We start from the raw sequence: 16107 nt of genomic DNA, 5'->3' as shown, positions 1-16107 counted from the left end.
CAGCTCTTGCTGTTCGATTCTGCCTTGCCCAAGGGGCATGTGGACTATGCTCTCACATCCAGGCCGTTGCAAATTATTAAATAGTTTTCCCATATCTCTTAAATATTTTTCCCACAGCAGAGCATACACAAGACAAAATAATAAATAACAACACCAACTGAAGCAAGTTTGAGATGGGAATTTATTGCAGAAGGTTGGGGAACTGAGCCCTGGCAATGCAAACAAATGTTTGGTCTCTGAATTCTTTCCTCTACGGCTGCAATGCTCTGCCAGCTTTCCTGAGTGTGAGTCCCATTGCTTGCTTGGGACTTACTTCCTAGGAACATAGGCATCTCCCACATGCAGATATGCCTTGGGGCTTACTTCAAAGTAGACACGGCTAGGACTGCACTGTAAGTGGCCTGCCTTTCGGCCTAAGCATGGGCTGGCGGTTGTTGGGATTCCAGTCAAAAGGAAAGCAGATCCCTCAAGTTGAACCAGATGAGCCTTTAGCAGCACCAAGAAAATGTGTACGGGGGGTTCATCTGGTTTGCAGGCTCTTTAAAGGCAAAATTGTTAACATAATTATTCATTTGTAAAATAGAAATAACATAACAGAAATAGAAAATAGAAATAGAATAACAGCCATTAACCATGCTGGAGACCTCTTGGGTGTAGCCCTGTCTACTGGAGTTGTTAGATGATGCTACCCAGCCTTGTATCATCTCCAAGTATTTTGAAGGGATTTAACCCTCAGGACACTAAACCTTTGGTTTAGAGAAGTTTCCTCTTTTGACGTCAGATGTGACTATGTTGGACTACCTTGGCAATTTTGCACTTAAACAGGTTTAAACTCTGGTAGCACTGTTTCCAGCTGGTTAAACATCATTTACGTCTTGGAGTGCGTGCTGCGTAGCATCTCTGCAGGTCAGTTCTGTGGCCAACTGTTCTTAGGGCACTGAGAATGTAGCCTTTTTGTTGTGGATAAAATACGCGTTTATGCAATTAATGGGGAGGTAACTGAAATCACCCATTATTACAACACTTCCTCATTGGCGGCCCTGATCTCATTTGTTGTCTCAAGGTCAGTCTGACGGCTGTTCTGGGGAACAATATTATGCTGCTTGTACCGAGTCTGGTTTGGATCCGGGCCCTGTTGCAGGCACTGCTTCTGGGGAGGAGGCCGCCCCATCAAGGTTCTGGACTGCTGGACACTATGCCCTGTTTGGGCCAGTTAACGGCACCCTTCCTGATCCTTCCTATAAAGTTTACGCCCAGAAATTATTGTCTCCCACTATTCCATCAAGCGCCTACAATGCCCGCTAAATCTAGGCTTTCTGCTAGAGCGTTTTCTATTTTGGCTCAGAGGCCTCTAATGTTTTCCTAGAAACATCTATGCGTCCTATGCTTCTTCTCTGCCACGTACATCTTGGGTTTCGCCTTCTCCTCGATTAGCTATCAAGTTTCACACAGGCTCAAGGCCTATTTCGTCCCTTCTACGTTTAGACAATCAGAAACCCTTTTCTCTTCCTTCCCTAGGGATGATTTAAGCGAGACCAGATGCTTCCCGCCTCCTGTCGGCTTTCCCCCACGGTTCAGTTTAAAAGCTGCCCTACCACCTTTTGCATGTCATGTGCTGGCAGTCGGGTTCCATTTTGGTTCTGGTGGAGCCCATTTTGGCAGACCTGGCTTGCCCCAAAATGTTCTCCACTGCCAACCCCACCTCCTTGCACCATCATCTCATTCCCACACTGAAACTCCTCAGCTTCACCTGTCTAACTGGCCCTGCGCACCCTGTTGATCCTCAATGTCAACCTTCTACAGAACAACTTACATTCAGCTTCCAGCTCATCTCGGGTACCCACATGGGCCACAACCGCTGACCCGACCCCAGCACCAAACACCAAGTTCTCCAGATACTGTGATATCCACAAGCTTTGCACCAGGCAGAGAATTCACCATGTGGTCTACATGCCCGTCACAACCCAGCTGTCTTCGTGTCTAATGACAGAATTTTCTGCTTTCACAGCCTTCCAGGCAGGATGAGAGGATCTTTACCCATCTTCCTTTGCCAAACCCCCATTCGCTGTGGCAGCAGGAGAGCTGCTGACCCCCAAGGACTGAGACAATATTACTCAGTCCCTTGAAGGTCTTGTTCCCCAATCCCCCTGAACTTCTCTAGGAAAGCAACCTTGGCTTGAAGGAAACAAGCTTGCTCCCCAAGTCAGGCGCTCATTTCATCAAGCTCACACCTTCAACCAGTCCAGCAGGCAGACCGTCATACACCTGGCCCCCAGTGCAACATGGCAGACCCACCTTCCAGTGGCCTTTCTGCCTTCGTCACTGGATTGATGCTGTTGCTTAATTAGTATGATTCTATTACCTAAAATGTACGAGGAGAATTCTCTTGCAGCTATTAATTCCCAGTTTATGACTACCTGCTGTAAGAATGGAGAGGAGAGTTCACTTCCCTGACCTCCTCGCACTGTTACCAAACTCACACGATTGCTTAATTCCCGTTTGGGCTGATGCTTTGTCACTGAGACACTTCATCTCTGAGTCTTCGCTCCCAGCTGCTGGGTCCCTTCCAAGCCTAGCTCCTGGCTTAGCTCTTGGGTGCCACTGCAGCCAGTCACAGGGCCTTGTCTGAAAAGCATGGGAAGCTGATGTGAAACACTGGAGCCCCCTAAGAGTGGAGGTTGTGTATTCAGGACAATAGTGAATGAGTGCCTGAAGACTAGGCCAGTAGCCAATGAGACAGACAAAGCATTGATGATTTGTTGTGTGATTCGTTGTGTGTTTCTTTTGGAACTACATTTGAGCCATGATTACAGTTGGTATTTTATTGCACTTTAAAGATGCAAAAGTTGCAAGAAATGTGAGATATGCTGCACACTGAGAGAAAAAATGTGTGAGGTTGGCTTGTACTGAGAAAAGGGCATGATGTCCCCAAACAGTGTGTGTAGTGGACTGAAACTTTGTACAAAATTGAACTTTCTATAACAAATTTGTATATATATTTATGGTAGTAAATGATAAAATTGATTAATAATACACATATTTTATGCATTTTGACTTACTAAACTTTTTTGGGTTTTTTAACATTTTCTAGTCTATATGTGTTGTCTGCAATTTTCTGCAGGTCACAAAATTCCAAAAAGATTCCCATTTAATTATTGATGGCAAAGTTGCAAATAATAAAATCTGTGAAAGTTAAACCTGCAAAGGCAAGGTTCCTCTGTAAATGATCGAGGTGAACTCTCATGCTTGGAATGGACTGATTTCTGAGTCTTGGTTTATCTAAGCCAGGGTAAGGTCCCAAATCTGAACATGCACCGAACTGAAACTAAAGCTAGCTTACACATTTGTTTTGTAGAGTTGTATATTGCTTGGGTTTCCACAGTTTAAGCTTTGTTTTAGTTGAAACATGGGCTCTTCACAGGCCTGCAAAACCTGTATATTCCCACTTGAGTTCCCCCTGGAATTTAGCTCCCAACTGTACATTTATAAAACGGTGTCCCTCTGGGACTCAGCCCCCTTGTTTGGGCTCTTGTTCTGGCTTCAGATGAGTCAGAAATGATTAACTGGGATAATTTAACATATGACTAAGTAGATAAATAAACAGCACTCGCCTTTATCGGGATATTTGCTTAGCTCCCTTTTTAGCCACTGGAGCACAGTTTTTATTGAAAGAAAGATATGACTGAGTTAGGCAAAAAATATAACAGATTCCACAGATAAATATCTACAGATATGCTTGCCTTGTCGCAAGACTCCTTGTTTTTTTCTTTCAAAATAACAATAACTTTTCTGGTGCATCAGTATTGCAGTTTTGCATACAGTATGCAGTATTGCACATTCCTCTGTGATGGGGAAGGAGGCAGTACAATCGGAACCTAAATGATGCCTTTCACAGCTGGCCAGGGCCACACTCAGGGCTGGCTAGTTGCCGCGAGGCATCTAAAAGATATGGGGCTCAAGCCCCCAGGACACAACGCCATGCGGGCAAAAGATTATCAGGGACCTTTCAGCAACTGGCCCTGGACAACTGAATTGGACCCCTGGGTGCTGAGGCAGGTGGCCATACACAGGTTCAGGGCTCCAGATGAAAGATACAGAAAGAGCCAAGAGGTTGTAGCAGCACAGCCAGGATAAAAACCCTTTGCACAGAAAGGGGAAACTGAAGCAAGGTCACTTCAAGGTCATGCTTGCAAAGTGGAAGACTAGGGCACAGATCCTTGAATTCAGTGGCAACCCATTGCCTTGAAACAGAAAACTGAGGCAAATTAACTCTGAGAGGATGCCTGCAAAACAGGCTTGGGGTGTCTGACCCATAAAATACATCAAAGCATTCCTCTGATTCCTGTACCTTTTGAGGATTAGCCGTGATGACAACCACTGTGGCAAAGTTGTCCAGCCCGCCGGTTTGTTGAAGCACCTGAAATCATTGTGCGCACAGGCGTCCAAGTGTGCGCATGCAACAGGCAAACTGGAAGCACGGGATTTGGCGTGACAAAGCATGTGCCTTGCAGGCGATGGCTGTGACAGGGCTGCTGGTGGGAGCGCTGGAAGACCAGCCCCTGCCCCTGGTAAGTAATCTTAGACAGACTCTTAGGAGGATCTTAGACATAAAGCAGATGGTGGTATGGAGAATGAAATTCTAAGTGCTCTCTCTTCTGCTGTGCCTCTGGATTAGCCTGCCATGCACAGGTACGCTGGAGGGCACTATCCTGCCAGTCTGGCTGGTGTAGGTGCCATCTTGTCCTTCGCCTCAGGCACCAAAACATTGTGGGCTTGCTCTCCGGGAAGTGGCGGTCACTCCAAAAGAAGTCCCAGTGTCTGTTATGGGGCTTGCCCTCAGCTAGGTGTGCATCAAGGGAAGCCTCGCAGAGCAGATGTTGCCCCATATATAAGCCCTGTGGTGTTCAGGGCAGCTTCCTCCCCATGTAAGCATGTGTAGGATCACAAACATATTTTTCTCCATCTTTAATACATGCAAAATGGTGACCATAAAACAAAGCAAAGCACCAGAGCGTTTCTCCTTTAGACAACAGGAAAGGACTTTTTCATTTTCCAAGGCTTTTGCTGGAGGATGGGTAGCTGCCGTTTTTATGAGTTTTACTACTTCTCCAGCAATTTTAAAAAATTGAGTTTTTATAGCACAATCCTATACCTGTCTCTTTAAAAGCATGTCCCACTGACTTCAGGTAAGTATCAATAATAATAATAATAATGTTGTTGTTAGTCGTGAAATCCGACCCATCACAACCCCATGGACAACATTCCTCCAGGCCTTCCTGTCCTCCATCATCCCCCGGAGTCCACTTAAGCTCACACCGACTGCTCCAGTGACCCCATCTAGCCACCTCATTCTCTGCTGTCCCCTTGTTCAGCCTTTGTTCAGATTCGATGTTCAGTCTTGTCGTCTCATAATATTGTAGCCTTGTTTAATTTTTGAAAATTAATTTGCGTTTTCATATTGCATTTTTGTCAACAGCTTTTGGACCATAATTTTAATAAAATAACATTTTTTTGATAAAATGGCAAGGAGGAAAGCTACATCTATTGAATTACAGCCTGCAGCCCCTGCCAGGACAGACACAAAGGGACATTGCATCCCGTTTGCAATCTTACCTGCCCACTGGTGGTACTTTGGTCTGAAGATCACATTTCATGCCCTATGGCTCATGTAGGGCAATTCTATCCATGGCAAGTCCCTATTGGCTTCAGTGGGATTTACTCCCAGGTACATGTGTATAGGATCGCAGCCTCAATGTGTCAGTTACTGTGCTGAAAATGTAGTATTGTGACACTAAATTACTCCATAGTGCACAGCACAGGGACTGTGATTTATGCATTAAACATGTTTTAAGTAGCAGAGGAACATGGTGGACTGCCCATTGAGTGGAGCAAAAATACTTCTGCAATTGTGTCTACCTTTTCACGGTTTTTTCTCCATTGGTATCTTTTCCAGTGTGCTGAGTGGAAGCTATCCCTCTGCTCTGCTACTGAAATGGGTCATAAACATCCAAGGAAGAGGGAAAATTTTCCCAGAAATAAATCCCACTATATTTAATGGGGGTTAATCTGTTGTTGTCACATGCTGGGAAGTTGTCTCTGACTTATGGCAACCCTATGAAAGCCCTCCAAAATGTACTGGTGACCTGTAAATTCAAGGCTGGGGCTTCCTTGATGGAGCCCATCCAGCTCCTGTTTGGAGTGAATCTTTAGTAACTGCAAATTTTCAACCTAAGAGCATGGTGACTGCCGTGTACATTACATGCCACAGACTGCCTTGCTGGTGCACCATGTTTAGTTTGCTATTAATTAATAACTATTTTAAGTGGCATACTCCACCCTCCCCTTCAGGATTTGGGCCTGAAAGACCAGGGGAAATTGTGGGGAAATTTTAAGCAAGAATCATTTAGGATATTGCCCAATTCTGTCCTGTAGGCAAGCAAGGGGTTAATTAGCTTGTGCTCTGTACAGTTTAAATTCTAATTACACACACATATTTGCATGTGTAAATTAGCATGTGCAAATTCGTGCAAAGGACCAAAACGCCCCGAACCTTTTATGATGCCTCCTGACGAAGTCTGTTTCCTTCCCAGTGGACGTTGAAGGAAAGGCGATGGCACCGAGTATGCTTTTTACAAGAATAAAACCTATTTTTAAAAAGCCACATTCCTTCTCCTACAAGAGTTTCCTGCAAGCTGGGCTTTCACGTTGCAATTACCCAGGCTGTGTTGTTATATGAGGAAATGGGAACGAAGCTAGTCAGCGAGGCCGTAAACTCCCCGCACCCGTTAAATGGAGAAGGGCGAGTGGAATATCCCACCATCTCCCTGCCAGCGCGGGCATCAAGGTCAAAGATGAGGTGGCATGCTGCGTCCCACCCCACTTCTGCACTTGAGGGGGGGGAGGGCAGATTGCTGGGCTGCCTGTCAGAAAGAGCACAGTGCAGAGCCAAAGGCAAAGAACTGCTGTTGTGCGACATCAAGTCATCTCCGAGTTACGGCGACCCTGGGAACGGATGCCCCGTCCTTGGCAGCGTGGCTCAGCTCTGCAAACTCCAGGCTGTGGCTGCCTTGACGGAACCGACCCATCTCCTGGCTGGCCCTCCTTTTCTTCTTCTGCCTTCGACTTTCCCTCGCTTTACTGCCTCCTCCAGTGACTCTCATCTTCTCGTGATGTGATCAAGATATGGCTGCTTCGGTTTTGTCAGTTTTGCTTCTAGCTCTGGCTTGATTTGATCCAGGACCCACTGGTTCATCTTCCCGTCAGTCCAGGGTATTTGCAAAGCTCTCCTCCAGCACCACGTTTTGAATGCATCCGTTTTATTCATGTCGGCTTTTGTCCAGCCTTATCCCTACCTGTTTAATTGTTGCTTTATTTGCAGGTTTTATGTGCTGCCCCCTGCCACAAAGGGGGGCGGGTACCTTGTCAAGCAGCATAAAAATAACGTCGGCCGCAGCTCTGTATACGCTTACCTGGGAGGAAGCCCCACAGAAAACCCAGTGGGATTGGCTTGGCCGGGCTGTGCAGCCCATTGCGAGGCCGAGCGCGGCTGCTCCGTTCCCCACCCTCCAGCGCCTCAAAATCCCCCGGCCGCCCCTTGCAGCCTGGCCACCACCTATTCTTGCAACTGTACAGCTTGGTTCTTTGAGTCCGAGCATGATGCGATGGCTAGCGATCCGACACAGCAACGTTTGGGGTCGATTGTACAATTGCAAGAAGAGCGAGAAATGAAGATCCTCGAGTCAAGGGGTCTAGAATCAGAAAGCCCAGCAATGATGATGGTAAGGGTCACAATACTTTGTGTAAGAATGGGGAGGCCAGCCTCCGGCCACTCCGGCACAGGCCAGGAGTGGTGGCCCAACATCTCCGGCCTGGGCTCAGGGCTCTCTGCCTGCTGCTGTCTTGCTGGTTGGGGGGCGATGGTGGAAGGAACGTGCCCCCGGGCCCAGGGCCGGGCCCAGGCGCAGGAGAACAGCTCCTGCATTCAGTCTCTGTGCTTTCTTTCGGTGCTGCCACTGATGGGGAAGAGCAAATGGCATTAGACACATAGAAACATAAAAACATAGGAACAGAGTGAGTCAGAAGGGGTCTCCCGGGCCATCTAGGCTGACCCCCGGCTCCAGCTGGCTCTGCTCACGACATGCCCATCATGTGTATGTCCAGCCTATCTTTGAACACCCTCACCGATGGGGCCTTGGGAGTACAGTTAAATCTTGGATTGTGAGCGTAATTTGTTCCGGAAACATGCTTGCAATCCAAAGCACTTTTATATCAAAGTGAATTTCCCCTTAAGGTTCAATGTAAATAATGTTAATCCATTCCGTAACTTAAAAAAAAATTCGCAAAAATTTGAAGCGGGTGCGCACAGGGGGGAGGTGGGCGTGATCATGGGCACGCTTGGGAGTGGGGGAGATGATGCTTATTCACACCTGCCGCAAGAGAAAGAAGAACAGTGCTCAGTTGTGACGTGACGCTCGGCAGGCAAAGCGCACGTAATACTCGTACTGCAAGACATCGCTCGTTTTTCAAGTTAAAATTTAGAAAAACTTTGTGCTCATCTTGCAAAACACTTGCAGACAAAGTTACTCCCAATCCAATGTTTTGCTGTAAATACCACACTCCCCGGCTCCACTCTCTCCCTTGCAGGGTGCCACGCTCAGTTTGCAATTCACTGGCAAATGCTTAAGGGACAGACAGCACTTGCTGCTCTCGGAAACTCCACTCTCCCCAATTGCATTGGAGCCTGAAAGACCAAGGTAATTCTGGGTAAATTTTAAGCAAGAACAGCTTGCATAATGAAGTTAAGCAAGAGCACTGCACAATTCTGTCCTGAAAGCAAACCAAGAGGTGACCTAACTTGTGATCTGCAAAGTTTAAAACATGATTGTTCCTGGTTATGTGCATGAATGTACATGTGTAAATTAGCACATGCACGTTTGTGCAATTTTGCATCTTAATGGGCCTGAATCCTAGATCTTTTTGGATATCTAGCACCACCCTCGGGAACGCGTAGTCTCGTTTGCCAGTTAGTGCACTTAATAATCAGCCAATTGCTGCTTTCTCTTTCTCCTTTTCCTCTTCTGCTCCCCCCTCCTCCAGCCCCCCCCCCCCCAGTGTGCTAATCTTTGAGAGGCATGGCAAGCTGTCTTGGCTGCTGCCCAGAGGCTCTGCTGGCTAGCAAGCCCGGCGCCGGCCTGAGCCCCCGGACTGGCTCCCTTTCATAAAGAAAAAGCCAGCTGTTCTCTCTCTCTCTCTCTAACATCCTATAGCCAGCCTGTTGTCCTTTCCTACCAGCCCTACCTTGCTAGAATCAACTTCGCACCCCTGCAGCTAGCAAGGCCTGGCGTCCCCGTTGTGTTGTCCACAGAGTCCTGCATCTGCCCTTCCCCTCCTTCTCATCCTGTCTTTGCAGTGGAAACCGGGTGAGATGGTCCAGGCACCCCCTTTCCATGCTGCTGAAGGCTGAGGAAGACCTTGCCCGGGTGTGGTGCCACCTGTCGCATCCTCCGCAACATTTGTGTGTCCAGGGGAGACGTGCTTCTGGAGGAAGCCCCAGCCTTCCTGGAGAAGAGGCAGAAAGCAATGCGGCGGCCACCAAGGGGCCCCCAACCATTCCCCCGTGGCCGAGCAGCACCAGGCGAAGTGCAGTCGGTCTGGGGTGCGATTGCTCGGTGAATCTGGGGCAATTGCCCTGGAATGCTGAGGGCTGCTTGAGCCTAATTCTGCAGCTGTGCCCAAGTGCTGTGCAAGGGGACCTGTCCTTCCACTGCCGAGCAGCAGCACACCCTCCCTTCACCACCACGTGCCCTCCCTGATATTTTCACTCGTGGACGTTGGCGGGGGGCACAATCCTGCCTGTCAGTGCCTTGTGTGCCCACAGGGGCTGATCGGCAGACTTGCCCTTCCTAATCTGACTTCTCCTTTTATGGCAGTGCTCTGTTCTAATATGACTGTTGATGGCTTTTCAAGCTACAAGGGGTTTTAATGAGTTTTTATCACAACATCCTGTACATTTCTCTTCAGAAGTAAATCCCAGTGACCTCAGTGGGGTTTATTTCCAGACAAGTGTTTATAATATTACAGCTCTACTTATTGTTGAAAATAAATTTGTCTTTTGGTATGGAATTATATCAACAGCCTTTGGGTATTTTCAATAAAATGGGAGGGATAAAATACTTTCAAAGAAAGAAGGAAAGTCTCATCTGCTGAATTACAGCCTGCAGCCCCAGTGCGGGGCAGACACAACGGGGCATTGCGGGCCTGCCCATTTGGTGTTGGAGTACAGTTCACAGCCGCACAACTTTCACACTCTAATGGCTTGTTTGGGGCAATTTTATCCCTATTTTTTCAGACGCAGCTCCCCACTGACTTCAGCGGAGTTTATTCTACCAGGAGTTCTGTGTTGCAATGCAATCGTATAAATGTCTACTCAGAAGTAAGCCCCAGTGAATTCAATGGGATTTACTCCCAGGGAAAAGTGTAAACAATTGCAGCCATTAAAGTATCAGTTTACAAGTTTGAAAGTGTCCAACTAGAAGGCAATCAGTATTGCCCACTGGAGAATTTATGGATTTGTGGTTCAGGCATGCTTTAAAAAATATTTTCTATGTGGCCGAGGAATGTGTTGGACTGCCTGCAAATCTAACACAGATATTTCCACAATTACACAGATGGTTCTGTGGTTTCTCCCCCATCTCTGAGGGGCCTTTTCCAAACTGCTGAGTAGAGGGCAGGCATCATACTATCATGACCACATCATGGTCTCCCCTCCCTCTACCGGGAACGCATGTGCTGATCGCAAGAGAACTGCTGCCAGATAGAGCCTCTTGGGGCCCCGGAAGGCGGCATCAGCAAATCCCAGGCCTTGCGGAAGAAGGGATGCACGCCAAGGCGGCTGGAGACCTGGAACTTTCACCCAGAAGTTTGCAAGGCCATGTACCCTGCCGTCCCGCAGTTCATGGGTGCTTATGGAGACAAAGGGGCGAGACCGGCTTCATCACACACTGCTGGCTTTTCCCACATGGGTTTCACCTCCTGCTGTTCCCCCACTTCAAATCTTTCAGACTTTTAACCTGAAACCAATTGCCCTCTCTTCTCTAGATAGATCTTTTTATTAATTGGAATGTTCTTAGGAGGCAGCGACCTTTAAGCACACACACACTTTCTAGCATATGTAAATTAGCATATGCCAGTTACAACAAGAACAACAACAACTTGTCTGTAGGCCCAGATCTTTTTGGTACCTAGCATTACCCTTGGAGGTGCAACTGTTGTAAAATCTTTTCCTTCTTTGATTCCTGTGTACACCTTTGTGCAAACTGGCATTCCTGAAAATGCTCCAATCTTCCAAAAATGCACAAATTCCCTCCCCCATACACGGTTTCATGCATTAGCCTATGTGAAATGTGCAGGTCTATATCTTCTTCTGCAACTAATTCTATGCACAATTAGGTCATATCCCGCAGAGCTGCTCTGTGTCAGGTTTCCCTGCAGGGGGAAGGGTTTCACCTGAGCAGGTGACTGGGGTTCTGCTACCTGAAAGGCGGTGGGGGCCTCCAGCCCAAGCTCTTGCAAGGGCCAAGTCCGCATGACGGTTGTGGAGGTGAGGGCTTGGCTTCTGCCGGTAAAGTGTTTTTGTTGTGGCGTTGATGGCGGAATCTTATTACTGTTGTGAATCTGAGCTATATCCCGCCTTTTTCTTTTTTAAAAAAACACAAAGCAGCTAACTTCATTCTCCTCCTCCTCCTAACCCTTAACAACCTTCGTGAAGTAGTTTGGGCTGAGAGTCTGCGGCTGAGGACGAAACCCAGATCGCCTGAGTCCCAGTCCGTGCTCCTAACCACTACACCACATGTTTCAGGGTGCATGCACACGTGCACAGGTGTGTTTGGGGTGTTTCTAAGGTGTGAGTGCATTGCTGAAGGTCAGTGAGTCCGCATATGTTTCAACAGGAGAAAGCGGAAAGGGAAAGGACGTGTCCCTAGAAGGGCGATTGCACGTTGGGGCGGCATGGGATGGAGCGGGGAAGGAATCGGCGGCTCAGGGAAGAGGGGGGCCATTTTCTCGGTCGACCCGTCCTTCACTGCTCGCGTCCTTCACGGGTCAGCCCATCCGTGCTAAAGCGATCCTTTGGCCAACGGCAGGCAACGGCGCCTGGGTCCAGAAGAGGGCGCTCGCCCGCCGCCGAGCAGCAAACCTCCTCGGGCTTCAGCCTTGCCTCGTGCAGAATGGGTCGGCGGGCGCCGCAGAATTGCTGCAACGGGACTTACCAGGAAAAGCTCCCTTGCGCGTCCTCCCCGGTCCCGGAGGCATCCTTTCCAAGTGAAGATGGCCGCGCTTTCTTCCTCGCCGAGCTTTTGCACCAAGCTGAGGCTTTTCTTTTTTTCTCAACCACTTCGGACTACAGCTCCCATTCACCGCCAGCTAGCTTTCTGGCTGCAAATGATGGGAACTGCAATCCAGCCACACCTGGAGGGTGTCCGGTTGGGGAAGGCTCATCTCATTGATCCAGGCTTCCTATCGCCTCTATGACTGATGCACTTTGTACAGTTACGTGATTCAAGGAAATGGAAACATGGTTCCAACGGAGGTCACCTTTTTTCATGCAGGAGCAAATTCTCCTTCTAGTCAAAGGCAAAGAGTTCTGCAAGGTCTTCGGAACAAGCGACTTCATTCAGCGCCACTGTTCTCGGCCTTGCGCTGCCATTTGGATACGGTGCAAGCAGTTGGCTCCCAGCTGCTCTGCTCCCGCCTCTTCGCATGCCATTCCGCCTCCTTCCCAAGGCCCAGTTATACCCGCGGAGAGGCGGGCTGCGTGCAAAGCAGCATTCCGGCCAAGAGGAAGGCGGGGTGGGGCCAGGACCCCAAGAGCTCGGACAATGCTCCCTCCCCAGACCCCGCCAGGAGAGCATAGGATTGCAGCACTGCATGCTTAGACGGAAAAAGTTCCTCTACTCCCAGCATTGGGAATGATGGGCATTGCAGCCCAAAACATCCAAAGGGCACCCAGTTGGGCAAGGGGGGGAGTTAGTTAATTGCTTCTTGTCCTGTCCTCTTCAGAATATTTGCAAGGTTTTTTTATACCCTGAACTGATACAAGGCAGAAACATGCAGCCACTTACTGCCATGTCCCCAGCCTTAAAAACCTTTATTTAGAGAGGGTTTATCTGTGGAAGCGGGAATGTGAAGCCACCACATGGAACCTCTGTGTGTTGGCTCTGGAAGCCCTTCCCATCCTGGGGACCGCGGCCCTTACCCCATCATTTTCATGTCTGCTCTCAGTGATCTGCGGTAAAATGAAAGGGAGCTGGGCTCCAAGTAGGCCCAGCTGCTACGTTTTAGCCAAACCCACAAGGAGCATGGGGCACAATAAAGGCGAAAGTTCTCCCAAACCACTCCTGAGTTGCGGATTTTGGTGGCACTGGGAAAAACAATCCCACAAGCTCCTTCTGGGCATCTGGGAATGATTTTCTTTCACTACATTTGGACAACTTTCATTCACCCACACGCCCACCCTTTGCAGGAACAGTTTGGTTCATCCCAAACCAAAGCAGAAAACAGAGCCATCCTATGCAGAAGAGGGGAAGGAGATATAATTGACTTTAGAAAGAAAAGAAAAGCCACACTGTCAAGATAATTATGTTTTGCTCCGAATGGAAATCACAGGCCCGGCCAGCATCTTCTGGTACAGTTTCACATGGAGCAGAAAGCCAGTTTGTCTTGGTAATTAACATGTTTCATTGCACGGTTTGAGAAGAGCTCAGTGAGCAGAGCAGAAAGCCAGACAAAGCTGGCCTGCATGTTCCTCTGCCAGTGCTGTAAGGGGGTGCAGCGCTCATCACCCCAGTCTCCATAGCCAGGCCTGCAAGGCATGGCCAAAGCTCAGGTGGAACAAGGAAGCCCTGCAGGGGAGCAGTGAGAGAGACCATCAGTGTCCCTTCCTGTAAAAAAAGTCCCTGTGCAGCCCTAAAATAGGCCAGGGTTGCACGATTGCTGGAGGGAAAGGCGCAGTGGCTTCTTTTCCCTGCTCTCGAGCAAGCCATTTGCACTCTGTGCAGTTTGCCTAATTACCCTTGGAGCACGTGGATTGCCAGGTCATCCACGCCTGGTGAGAGGCACAGCGAGAGCTGCTTCCAACCCAGCCCAGAATCCAGAATCCAGAATCCATGACCCGTGGCTTGTTGTAGAGTCTCAGAGTGGTTGGAAATCAACTTTATGGGCTCAGACAGCGTGGTAACCTGTGTGCCAGGTGGGAGCTTGAGCGAGGTCACCAGTGAAGGCTTTGTAAAAGTCTTGTTGCTGCAGGGGTGGTGCAATGGGGGGGGGCTTGCGGCATGACCCCCCCCCAGTGCCCCTCCACTGTGCTTGGAAGCTCGTTGGCATCCATGGCAGCTTTTAAAGGTTGAAGGAAAGACTCATTGCAGCATGGCATGGAGATGCGGAAGCCCCTGATCCCCAACAGCTGATTGGAGGAAGAGGCAGCAGGGAGGGACCACCCCTAGATCTGAAATTCCCCATCCCTGCACTATACAAACTAACTGAACCTTCTGCCTCATCTGCCCCATTTCTATCGTCAGCCCACGCTGGGAAACCTTCTGCTTCTGGGAGCCTCCACATCACCCCCAGTCCCTTCCAGCTGTACAGTCTAGGTTTAGATTCTGGTGTTTAGGCTGGATCACCTGAATTTGAACAGGGCACAGGTGTGCACGGAAGAGAATTGAACTACCCCATGCTTTTTTCTGAAGCTAAACCACCTCCCCAAAGCTGCTATTGGACCCACGGTTGTGAAGCCAAACGTACTGGGAGACCTGATAGTAAGGATTTCCAGTTCCTTGTCCCTTTTGTCCCTTAAACGCTTGAGGCAACCAGTGACGCCTACTCCCTTTCCTCATTTGTTAGCTGGCAACAAAATGCGGAAGCTCTAAGAGGACGTGTCATCTCTCTCCAGTCCTATCTATCATCTCTCCTGGAGGGGAGCAAGCATGAGAATAAAACTGCTCTAGAAGAACATTTACATAAAGGGTAGACTGAAATGAATGTTTACTAATGAGAGCTGCCCAGCTCTCTGGGGACCAGTTTATGAAAAATAAATCACAGTGTCCTTGCTTTGGAAAAGAGGCTGTTAATTACAACCCGCTTCCCTTTGGGACATTCACACTAGGAGGTGGAGAGGGGATTACGTCTTGGCAGTGTCAGTGTTTATGAAACTTCTCCAAGCTTTCAACTGTTTAATCTCTGTTTCATCCTATATTGGCAAAGATGGCCCTGCCCCGATGCAAGGCGAGGCACTTGTCCTCCTGCAGGGGATGTGGAAAGCCCTGTCCCTTGTCCCTACTTCCTTTGACCTTGGCTCCTCCGGCCTCATTCTTTACTGCCATTTGTAGGACTCCTCCTCTGCCAAAGACTTCACCTTCTTTCTCCTGCTGCCTCGTCTTCCTGACGCTGCCTCCCAAAACATCTACCTGGGCTGCCTTTTCAATTTCTTCCAATCCCTAGTTGTAGGAGCTCCCGGGGAAATGGATTAGGGAGCCGTGGGTCCCCTTTTACATGGCAGTCATGATGGGCATAGTAGCCCGGAGTTAGGATTCTGCCGGAGAGGCCTAGCCTGCTGTGCTGTTCCAGCCATCCTGCTCCCGTGAGCCAAGCACACCGCGTCTGCTGGCCTTGGGGAGTTTCTGGGGCCAGCCTTGGAAGTTTCGGAGGTCCCCCTCAAGATCTGCCTGTTTGTGATCTCATGCCAGCCTGGCCAAGCCCATATCCACGCTGTTTCGGGTCTGTGCCGAGAATGCCATGGGAGGGCATGGAAGCCACGTGGATGCAATCAGAACCAGAGCTGGGGAAGGCAGGGCAGCCAGTTCAGGCATGTAAGCCCCAAAGTTTCCTTGGCATGATGATTGCGAGGACCTCTTGCCTTCGGTGCATGCCTGTTTCCAACAGTGGCAACTTGTTCCAGGCCTGGTAATTTTCTTTGAGGGTGTCAAGCCGAAAACTCTGGCAGCAGGCCCCAAGGCAAACAGCAGATTACACTAATTGCATCGCAGGTGGAGGCTTGTCTTGCATCTTACTCTCATGCAAGTGTGTATGGCCCTGATTTGGATCAGAACCACAATA

The sequence above is a fragment of the Varanus komodoensis genome, unplaced genomic scaffold (genome assembly GCF_004798865.1).
Source record: "Varanus komodoensis strain SLA01 unplaced genomic scaffold, ASM479886v1 scaffold29_1, whole genome shotgun sequence".
NCBI lineage: Eukaryota > Metazoa > Chordata > Lepidosauria > Squamata > Varanidae > Varanus > Varanus komodoensis.
This window is presented reverse-complemented; position numbering follows the sequence as displayed.